We start from the raw sequence: 11,790 nt of genomic DNA on the forward strand, positions 1-11,790 counted from the left end.
CCACACCTAAACCCCCAGCTCCTCCTCCTCCTCCAAACCAACCCTCCTCTTCCTCCACCCTCCTCCCAACCAACCACCCCCTCCTCCTCCTCCTCCAAACCACCCTCCTCCTCCTCCTCCAACCACCACCCCAACCTCTCCTCCTCCATCTCCACACCACCTCCTCCTCCTCCTCTCCTCCACCAACCACCTCTTCCTCCTCCCCTCCTCCAAACCAACCACCCACCTCCCCTCCTCCAAACCAACCAACCACCTCCCCCTCCTCCAAACCAACCAACCACTCCCCCTCCTCCAAACCAACCAACCACCTCCCCCTCCTCCAAACCAACCAACCACCTCCCCCTCCTCCAAACCAACCAACCCTCCCCCTCCCCAAACCAACCAACCCCCTCCTCCTCCTCCAAACCAACCAACCACCCCCGCCTCCTCCTCCAAACCAACCAACCCCCCTCCTCCTCCTCCTCCAAACCAACCAACCAACCCCCTCCTCCTCCTCCTCCAAACAACCAACCAACCCCCTCCTCCTCCTCCAAACCAACCAACCAACCCCCTCCTCCTCCTCCAAACCAACCACCCAACCCCCTCCTCCTCCTCCAAACCAACAAAACCCCCTCCTCCTCCTCCAAACCAACCAACCCCTCCTCCGCCTCCAACCAACCAACCACCCCCTCCTCCTCCTCCAAACCAACCACCTACCCCCTCCTCCTCCTCCAAACCAACAACCCCCTCCTCCTCCTCCAAACCAACCAACCCCCTCCTCCTCCTCCAAACCAACCAACCCCCTCCTCCCAAACCAACCAACCCCCTCCTCCTCCTCCAAACCAACCAACCCCCTCCTCCTCCCTCCAAACCAACCAACCCCCTCCTCCTCCTCCAAACCAACCAACCCCCTCCTCCTCCTCCAAACCAACCAACCCCCTCCGCCTCCTCCTCCTCCTCCTCCAAACCAACCACCCCCCTCCTCCTCCTCCTCCTCACCAACCACCCCCCTCCTCCTCCTCCTCCTCACCAACCACCCCCCTCCTCCTCCTCCTCCTCACCAACCACCCCCCTCCTCCTCCTCCTCCTCACCAACCACCCCCCTCCTCCCCTCACCAACCACCCCCCCTCCCTCCTCCTCCTCCTCCTCCTCACCAACCACCCCCCCCTCCTCCTCCTCACCAACCACCCCCCTCCTCCTCACCAACCACCCCCCTCCTCCTCCTCCTCACCAACCACCCCCCCCCTCCTCCTCCTCCTCCTCACCAACCACCCCCCCCTCCTCCTCCTCCTCCTCACCAACCACCCCCCCCCTCCTCCTCCTCACCAACCACCCCCCCCTCCTCCTCCTCCTCACCAACCACCCCCCCCTCCTCCTCCTCCTCACCAACCACCCCTCCTCCTCCTCCTCCTCACCAACCACCCCCCCCTCCTCCTCCTCCCACCACCCCCCTCCTCCTCCTCCACCACCCCCCTCCTCCTCCTCCTCCTCACCAACCACCCCCCTCCTCCTCCCCCCTCCTCCTCCTCCACCACCCCCCTCCTCCTCCTCCTCCTCACCAACCACCCCCCTCCTCCTCCTCACCAACCACCCCCCTCCTCCTCCTCTCCTCCTCACCAACCACCCCCCCCCTCCTCCTCCTCACCAACCATCTCCCTCCTTCTCCTCCTCCTCACCAACCATTCCCTCCTTCTCCTCCTCCAAGCCAACCACCCCCCTCCTTCTCCTCCTCCAAGCCAACCACCCCCCTCCTCCTCCTCCTCCAAACCAACTACCCCCCTCCTCCTCCAAACCAACCACCCCCTCCTCCTCCAAACCAACCACCTCCCTCCTCCTCCTCCTCCAAACCAACCACCGCCCCTCCTCCTCCTCCTCCAAACCAACCACCGCCCCTCCTCCTCCTCCTCCTCCTCCTCCAAACCAACCACCGCCCCTCCTCCTCCTCCTCCTCCTCCTCCTCCAAACCAACCACCCCCCTCCTCCTCCTCCTCCTCCTCCTCCAAACCAACCACCCCCCTCCTCCTCCTCCAAACCAACCAACCCCCCTCCTCCTCCTCCAAACCAACCAACCCCCTCCTCCTCCAAACCAACCCCCCTCCTCCCCCTCCTCCTCCAAACCAACCCCCTCCTCCAAACCAACCCCCTCCTCCTCCTCCAAACCAACCACCCGCCTCCTCCTCCAAACCAACCACCCGCCTCCTCCTCCAAACCAACCACCCTCCTCCTCCTCCTCCTCCTCCAAACCAACCACCCTCCTCCTCCTCCTCCTCCTCCAAACCAACCACCCGCCTCCTCCTCCAAACCAACCACCCTCCTCCTCCTCCTCCTCCTCCAAACCAATCCCCCTCCTTCTCCATCTCCAGACCAAATACCCTCCGCCCCCAGACCAACCTCCCCTCCATCTCCGCCCCCAGACGTACCTCCCTCCTCCTCCAAACCAACCTCCTTCCCCTCCTCCTCCAAACCAATCCCTCTCAACCTCCAGACCACACTGGGCCCAGAGCCCGGCCGCCACCGCTCACCGTGGCCTTGGCGGTGAGGAAGAGCGCGTCCTGGTTAATGCTCGACACGTCGGGGCAGCTCTTCATGATGAGCTTGACGCGGGATAGCGGCAGCGCCATGAGCGCTGGCGGCGGGCTGGGCCGAGCCGGGAACCGCAGCCCCTCGCGCCGCTTTACCACCGCCATCTTGGGCAGGTCAGGGCGGGCGGGCGGGCGCACTGTTGGAGCGGGGGGGGGGGGTGCGAGAACTCAGAGAGCACAGCACATCCGCCTCACACCTTCCCCTCCCAATCAAACACAAATACACAACATACAATTTATAAACATACCACAGTCTGATTGTTATACCGTCTGCCGGACTAGCAAAACTATTTTGAAACACACTCCCACCCCCCCGCTGAGAGGGAATTGGACTCAACCACAGCTGGATTAGTCCACATGGGAGTTGGGGGGAGACGTAAATTAATATCTTCACGAACAGCTCTTTTCCTTCACGATGTTTATCAAGACAGAGCAGTGGTGTACAATTTTATTCAAATAAAATAAATATTCAACTTCCTGGTCATATATTTTTTCAGATTCTATTGCCTATTATCTGATTTGGTGTTGGAACTCGCTCTGGTGATGTTGGTTTACATGCCGGTCGGGCCACACTCAGCGCAGCAGGCAGGTGTGGTCCAGGCTCATTTTCACAATGAGCTTGTGTGGCTCATTGCATTTCCATTCATTCATAATGCAAATCATTCAAATGCATAAATCAAACTCACCATGATGCAAATTACAGAAACGCACAGATTAGAGTCACTGGAATGTAAATATAAAGTCAATTCAACTCATTTGTTCATTTACCGAATAAAGACTTGCATTTATATAGCACTTTTCACGATCACCAGATGCCCCAAAGCGCTTTACAGCCAATGAAGTACTTCCAAAGGATAATCACTGTTGTAATATAGGAAACACGGCAGCCAATTTGCACACAGCAAGATCCCACAAACAGCGATGCGATAATGACCAGATAATCTGCTTTAGTGATGTTGGCTGAGGGATAAATATTGGCCAGGGCACCAGGGATAACTCCCCTGCTCTTCTTCGAAATAATGCCATGGGATCTTTTATGTCTGCCTCGGTTTAACGTCTCATCCAAAATATGGCACCTCCGACAGTGTAGCACTCGCACTGCACTGGAGTGTCAGCCTAGATTTACGTGTTCAGGTTTCTGGAGTGGGGCTTGAACCCACAACCTTCTGACTCAGAGGAGGGAGTGTAACACCACTGAGTCACGGCTGACACTACAATATGAAGAAGAAATAAAAACTAAAAATGCTGAGGAGGTTGATAATTATCTGAAAGAGAAATGTTAACATTTCAGATGAGGCTTTACTCTCATCCTCCATTTCTCCACATCTCAGATCCCACCACAAAACAAACTGATAGAGTATTCAAACAGGCTCATTTAGACAGACTGTGAAAATTCACAGACCCCCAAGTCAAAGCTACTACGTGCTGCTCAGCATGTTGCATTAACTCATCAATCAACTTGACATTTTCGGACCTTGGGTAGCGAGCCAATAAAACGTTAAAAGACTTTCAATTGAGCCAATAAGGTCAAAGAAGGCGAGTTCTTTTCTGTAAATTGATCCAGGTATAAAGTACAGCCATTTTGACCATGTGTCTCAGTAAGGCAAAGAAACTGGCAATCAGCCAGCAGTTTGTTACTCTCTGCCAGTATTAAAAAGTTAAAACTACCATCGGAGTTTGTATTTCATTGGAAATTAAGAGATCTAACAATTTTGGCGCAGTGAGCAGGGTCGCTGAGGAAAGAAACTGAATTTTGGACATCGGACCTATATCTAGAGGTAAGGACTCCTCTTTTTAAAAAAAGTCCTCGGTCAAAAGTCTAAATTCGCCTCTCCTTCTACGCGATTCCGAAAGCCTCCGGTTTGCGAACCCTCCGGTGGTAGTCGGCTCGAGGTCCCATAGAAGTCTAAACTTCGGCGGTGTGTTAGTTAATTAATCACCGACCTATTGATCAGCTAGAAAGCTTACGACTCGAGACCCCAGTAAAGAACTCAATATAATGGCAGCAGGAGATAAGAGCAAAGAATTGCCTACAACTGTTAAAGGTGGACAAGCACCACCTGAGGTTTCGCTAGATTTAATTCTCGAACAGTTGAAAGAATACATAGAGCAACAATTCAACTTATCTAAAACCTGTATTAAGATCGAACAAAAGTACGGAACCTCCAAAGGACAATGGTCCTTGGACGAGATTAAAAGGGTCTGGGGAAAAACGACCCGTATGAAAAATAAAGAGCGAACTAGATGGTCCCTAGCGGTTATGGGCCAGATCCGAAACTGGAATGAAATTATAACGCGTTGCCAACATGATCGAGAACTGACCAGTACAAAGGATCAATAGCAAGTTGTTTGTGCACAGCTGCAACAGGAAAAGCTTGAACTTGAAAAGCTGGAAGTGGAAGTTAAAGATCTTAAAGGTGAAATTAAAGAATGGAAAAAATCATGTATTGATCAATTCCCAGGGTACCCATGTTTGAATAAATTAAAAGCACAAACCCGAAGACACGACCGAGGAATAGATACGGTTTCTGAATCCTCCGACAATACAGTGTCGGAGGATGAAGAATTAGGGGTGCGCTTTGCCCCATTTAAAAAAAGACGAGTTGTAGTCAAATCAGAAGAGACTGCGGATGAGGGCGGAACCAAAAAAACAAAGAGAAGGGTGTATGGAGAATACTTAGTTCATGATCCGGCAGACCCAGAGAAAATTGATAAATGGTCCAAGGAATTGCCCAATCCAAAGAAAGGGGGAGTAAAAATGTGGGACCAATTGGACCGCTTAAGAAATATATATCAACTTCATCCCTGGGACGGAGTGCAAATTTTGACCATAATGGTGCCAAAAATACAGGGGAGAAAATTGCACGACAAGGTAGAAGAAGCTTTGGGGCAGAATGAGCAAGAATTAGACGCAGGATGGGAAGCGATTAAACACTGGCTGCAAGCCTTCAGTCCAGCTAAGACAGACTGGAGAAAAATTGCAGCCTGCCAACAGAAAGGAACAGAGGAGGTCCTGGAGTATGACGAGCGGTTTAGATGCATGTGGCTAGAACATTCGGGTATGAATAATACGGATGAGGAAATGGATGAACAAGTGTTTGGACCCCTGAAAGCAGCTTTCGTGGCAGGTCTAAAGCCAGAACTGTCCAAAATGCTTAAGGTAGTGTTACCGGACTGGGAAGGTAGAGGAACTACCTTTGCAGCATTGGTGGATCGATGTAACCAATTAGATCGGGATATGGGAGCTAAAGTCCGAGCTGTACAGGCTATGGGATGGAAATCCCAGGATTCCGATAAACAGTCATTCGGAAAATTACCCGGAAAATGTCATTATTGTGGGAAAGAAGGTCACTGGGCCAAGACGTGCAGGGCAAAACAGCAAGGTCGTGGCTGGGGAAGAGGACGCAGCCAGGGATACAATTCAGCCAACAAGCCAGGCTTGTCACAAGATAACGACCTCATAGAAGCATTTAAGCGACTGACAATACAACAACAGAAGGAGTTACTTGGGATAGCAAGAAACGATTAGGGCCCACCCTGGTCCCCCTCCTCGCACTAATACAACAAAGGGGAGATGGGCTATATATAACTGTGAGGGTGGGCGATAAGGATGTGGACTGTCTTTTAGACACAGGGGCGGAATTAACATGCTTACCCCTACAATATGGAGACTTTTTGCCGTTGGATGCTAGGGCACGTACAGCCTATGGAGTTGGGGGCCATAAAATGGAAATTAAAAGGACAACACCGGTACTTATAGGGCTGGGTCCATGAACTAACCACGCCGGTCTGAATAGGCCCAGTAGATCAACCCCTTTTGGGAATGGACGTTCTAATCCAAATAGATTCATCGTTGCATTTCGAGGATGGTCGGGTGACATGGTCAATTAGAACTCTGAAGAAAGAAGAATTGAAGGAACACCCGATATGGGCTAAAGATAAGAACGATTGTGGCCTACTCCAGATGGAGCCTGCGTTATTTACAGGGACCAAGCCTCCATGCACTAAACAGTATCCCATCAGTCCAACTGCCATCGCGGGAATCTTACCGGTTATTCAGCAATTGGAGAAACAAGGGGTGCTTATTAAAATGCATAGCTCCTCCAATAGCCCCGTGTGGCCGGTACAGAAATCTAATGAGACTTGGCGTTTGACTGTCGATTATAGGAAAGCTAACCAGTGTATTGATCAAAAAGCTCCTTTGGTCGCAGATCCCTCCACCATTTTTAATGCCCTCAAACCGGAACATAAATATTTCTCGGTTATTAATATGGCCAACGGGTTTTGGTCGGTGCCTCTGGCACCGGAGGTTCGACAGTGGTTTGCTTTCATGGTCCAAGGACAACAGTATACTTGTACCCGGTTACTGCAGGGTTTCCACAACAGCCCTACGGTATTCCACATGGCTTTACAAAGCCATTTGCGAGAATTACCTCCCCTGTCATCCACAGTCATCCAATATGTAGACGATATCCTGCTCGCTTCAAACACGGAAGAACAGCATGAACAAGATTTACGAGCTTTGCTGGATCACCTTCGGCTGAAAGGGCATAAAGCCAGCATCGACAAAGCACAAATATCCCAAGAAGAGGTTGTATACCTGGGACAAAAGATTTCACAAGAAAAGAGAGAACTTACCCAGGATAGAACTGCAGCCATTCGGGCTGCTAAAAAACCCACCACTATTCAGGAACTAAGGTCTTTTTTGGGATTGTGTAACTTTAACAGAAATTGGATTGACTCCTTCACACAGCTTGCTCAGCCACTGAATGATATTTTAAAGGGGAAACGTGCCTCTAAAGAAGCCATCACCCTCACTAAAGAACAGCAAGAGGCCTTCCTGAGTTTGAAAAAGGCTTTGTATTCGGCACCGGCTCTGGGAATCCCCAACAGTGGTAAGCCATTTACCCTGTTTGTCCATGAGAAAGAAGGATATATGACAGCTATACTGACACAAGAACATGGGGATCGGCAAAGACCTATTGGCTATTATTCGGCAAAACTGGATGCGGTAGCCCTCGGATGGGGAAGTTGCCTAAGGGCCATGGAAGCTACATGTCGAGCGGTAATGACCACTGCGGGTCTAGTCCTCAACCAAAAGCTGATTGTCAAGTGTCCCCACACCGTACACGCTTTGCTGTCTATGAATAGAATGTCTCAGGTGACAGCAGCAAGATGGACCCGCTGGACAGCAGTTTTGGAAGCTCCTAATCTCCATAACGTCCGGGCCAGCCCAGTTAATCCCGCAACTATGCTCGCGATGTCAGAATCGAGGGAGCAAGAGGGGGGAGAATGTGAAGAGCATGACTGCGTGGAGATTTTAAAAGAAACAGAAGAAGCAGCCTTAGCAGCAGAGGAGCCTCTGCACAACTCAGACCTCATCCTGTTTACAGATGGTTCCTCCTTTGTTGACAATGGTACCAGAAAAGCAGGATGGGCAGTTACAACCTTATATGAGGTAGTGGCAAAAGGATGTTTACCCTCAGGAACGTCAGCACAACAGGCCGAGTTACGGGCCCTGTCAGAAGCATGTCGAATAGCAGAAGGGCAGACAGCTAATGTCTACAAAGATTCGCGTTATGCTTTTGGAGTCGCTCACGACTTTGGTATGTTATGGCGGAAAAGAGGATTCCTCACTGCTGCTATCCGAAATGGAAAAGAAGTCCGAGACTTACTGGAGGCCATACAATTACCTCAGGAAGTGTCCATCCTGAAGTGTAAGGCCCATACCAAGGAAAATACCACAGAAGCAAACGGAAATGCCCGAGCCGAGCAGGCAGCTAAAGATGCCGCCTCACAGGGCGTTCCTCCAGAAGAACCAACACAGATGTGCAGATTGAAAGCACTCAGGACTCTGACACAAGACCTTCAAACAATGCAAGGCGAGTGCTCCCGAGAGGAAAAATGGACATGGATTGAGACAGGAATTAAGCTATGCGAATATGGTGTCTGGAGACAAAGAGTTACTGACAAGCCAGTCGCGCCACAAGCACTTATGCCTTTTTTAGCCCAACAGATCCACTCGTGGGGACACTTGGCCTCACAACAGATGACGGCACGGTTCCAGAAAAGCTGGTGGGGTCGGGGATTTAAAAAACATGCCCAGCTGGTAACAGACCGCTGTGTAGTCTGCCAGAAAAATAATTCTGGACCCATCACGGTAATGCCCCAACTGAGGCCCCCTGCCCCTGTCGGACCATTCCAGCATCTGCAGGTTGATTATATATCTCTTCCTTCATGCCAAGGATACACTAACATTCTTGTCATGGTCGACAGATTCTCTAGATGGGTAGAAGCTGTCCCAACTAAAAGAGCCACAGCCAATCACACTGCAAAGGTCTTGTGTAAGGATTACATTCCCCGATGGGGAGTTCCGAGTAGCATTGACTCAGATCAGGGAACACACTTCACAGGTGCTGTCTGCCAAGAAGTCTGTAGGTTACTGAACATTACGTGGGATTTACACTGTCCTTATCATCCACAATCATCAGGACAAGTAGAACGAATGAATCGAACTCTGAAACAACGGCTTGCCAAATATCACCAAGAAGGAACACCATGGCCCCAGGCACTACCAATAGTGCTATGTAGCATTAGGGCAACCCGAAACAGAACTACAGGTCTAAGCCCATTTGAAATTATAACAGGAAGACCCATGTCGCTGTCAGGAACTATCGATTTACGGAAAGCTGATGTTCACTTAATGAGTGACACTTTGTTATCATACTGTCAGAACTTAACCAATGCTATTAGTTCTGTTTCCCGACAGGTATCGGCAGCTTGGGGTAATCCACCCGAAGGAGGACACAACATCATCCCGGGAGTCTGGGTGTATGTGAAAAAGTTGCATAAAGAACCTTTGGGTCCCAAGTGGGAGGGACCTTATCAAGTGTTATTGACCACCCAGGCAGCTGTTAAAGTCCAAGGAAAGAAAGCCTGGATCCACGCTTCACACGTTAAACGAGCACCCGTAACTGAAGCTGAAATCTAATAAGGACAATTACATTTTGCGAAAATGTATAAATTTACTGTAGTATTGATTGTAGGTATTCTAGGCATAGGCCTACTTCTTACTAGCCGACCCTCTGCACCAAAGGGAAATAGTAGGGTAGCAAGGGAATTACATGTAAATACCTTTTACTTTTATATTGCTTGTTTATGTTATGCTTAAGGAAAGGTGGTTTACTGGTTGAATTAAGATATTGATTTGGATTAAATTGGAATAAGGTTAATTAACCTACTAAAACCAGACTTCCATTGTGGCCACGATGGAACTCGGGTTGGTGTAAATTTGTGTGGAAGCTACTAGTCCGGACATGTGGCGAAACACATCAACAAATTTTAGAAGGAAACTCTATTAACATGTATGAAATTATTTTGTAGAATGTTTAACCAGTGATACCTGAAGTTTTATGATTCAGTTTGTGAAAGAATCAAAGGGGGGATTGATAGAGTATTCAAACAGGCTCATTTAGACAGACTGTGAAAATTCACAGACCCCCAAGTCAAAGCTACTACGTGCTGCTCAGCATGTTGCATTAACTCATCAATCAACTTGACATTTTCGGACTTTGGGTAGCGAGCCAATAAAACGTTAAAAGACTTTCAATTGAGCCAATAAGGTCAAAGAAGGTGAGTTCTTTTCTGTAAATTGATCCAGGTATAAAGTACAGCCATTTTGACCATGTGTCTCAGTAAGACAAAGAAACTGGCAATCAGCCAGCAGTTTGTTACTCTCTGCCAGTATTAAAAAGTTAAAACTACCATCCGAGTTCGTATTTCATTGGAAATTAAGAGATCTAACACAAACCTATCTTTCTCAGCTGCTACCCGTCATAGAATAGATTCTCATAGCACAGAAGGGAGCCTTCGGCGCGTGTTTGTGCCAACTCTTTGAAAGAGCTGTTGCAATTTAGTCCCACACCCCCAACTTTTTCCCCATAACCCTGCAAATTAGTCCTCTTCAAGTACATGTCCCTATCATAGGCGGTCCCTTGTATCGAGGATGACTTGCTTCAACGCTAAAAAGGGATGAGTTCACAAGTGTTTCAATGAAGGACCTAATATTCCAGGTTCCGAACTACATGTTGAAGGGTGGAAGATGCCTGTGCATGGATTTTTTTAACGTGTGGTGACCGTTGCACACCAGCCACCACACGGGCTTGACAGAGCTTGGTCTTGGTCCAGTGGCAAGGATTAACCAAGACGACTGGAGACCAGCTCTGCTACATGGACCTAGCGTGCACATACAGTGTGGGCTGGCCCGTGCTGCCCCTGGGCCCTCGCATCTTCTGGGCCCCAAACTCACGTCTCTCCTGGGCCCCGATCACGTCGCTCCATGATCTCTCACTGCTCCTGTGCCCCAATCTCACTGCTCCTTTGCCCCGACCTCGCCACTCCTGGTGGACCTGCCCGTGCTCCAATCAGCGACCTGGATTTTAGTGACGTCCAATCCAGTTGCCCTCTTCAAGGCCGTCACTCTCCTGCACCAGCACGAGCTGCCCTGGAGTGGTATGCTCCACGCTTTGCTCCTCCTTTAAGGCCCCGACCTGTTGCTGATGGTCCTCGCAGGTCGGGGCCGCCGCGCTGAATGCCGGCTCTACGCTGCTCCTCCTTTTAAGGCCTTATAGGTCCATATAAAGTCTATGGCTGGCTACAAGGAAATAACAGAAATAAGTAGTCAGCCCACTCTACCTGTGACTAGTCTCTGACTAGTCTTTGACAAGGTCCCACACAAGAGATTGGTGTGAAAAATTAAAGCACATGGTATTGGGGGTAATGTACTGACGTGGATAGAGAACTGGTTGGCAGACAGGAAGCAGAGAGTCGGGATAAACAGGTCCTTTTCAGAATGGCAGACAGTGACTAGTGGAGTGCCGCAGGGCTCAGTGCTGGGACCCAGCTCTTTACAATATACATTAATGATTTAGATGAAGGATTTGAGTGCAATATCTCCAAGTTTGCAGATGACACTAAACTGGGTGGCGGTGTGAGCTGTGAGGAGCACACTAAAAGGCTGCAGGGTGACTTGGACAGATTAGGTGAGTGAGCAAATGCATGGCAGATGCAGTATAATGTGGATAAATGTGAGGTTATCCATTTTGGGGACAAAAACACAAACGCAGAATATTATCTGAATGGTGGCAGATTAGGAAAAGGGGGGGTGCAACGAGACCTGGGTGTCATGGTTCATCAGTCATTGAAAGTTGGCATGTTGGTATAGCAGGC

Source organism: Pristiophorus japonicus, chromosome 1 (assembly GCF_044704955.1).
Source record: "Pristiophorus japonicus isolate sPriJap1 chromosome 1, sPriJap1.hap1, whole genome shotgun sequence".
Classification (NCBI taxonomy): domain Eukaryota; kingdom Metazoa; phylum Chordata; class Chondrichthyes; family Pristiophoridae; genus Pristiophorus; species Pristiophorus japonicus.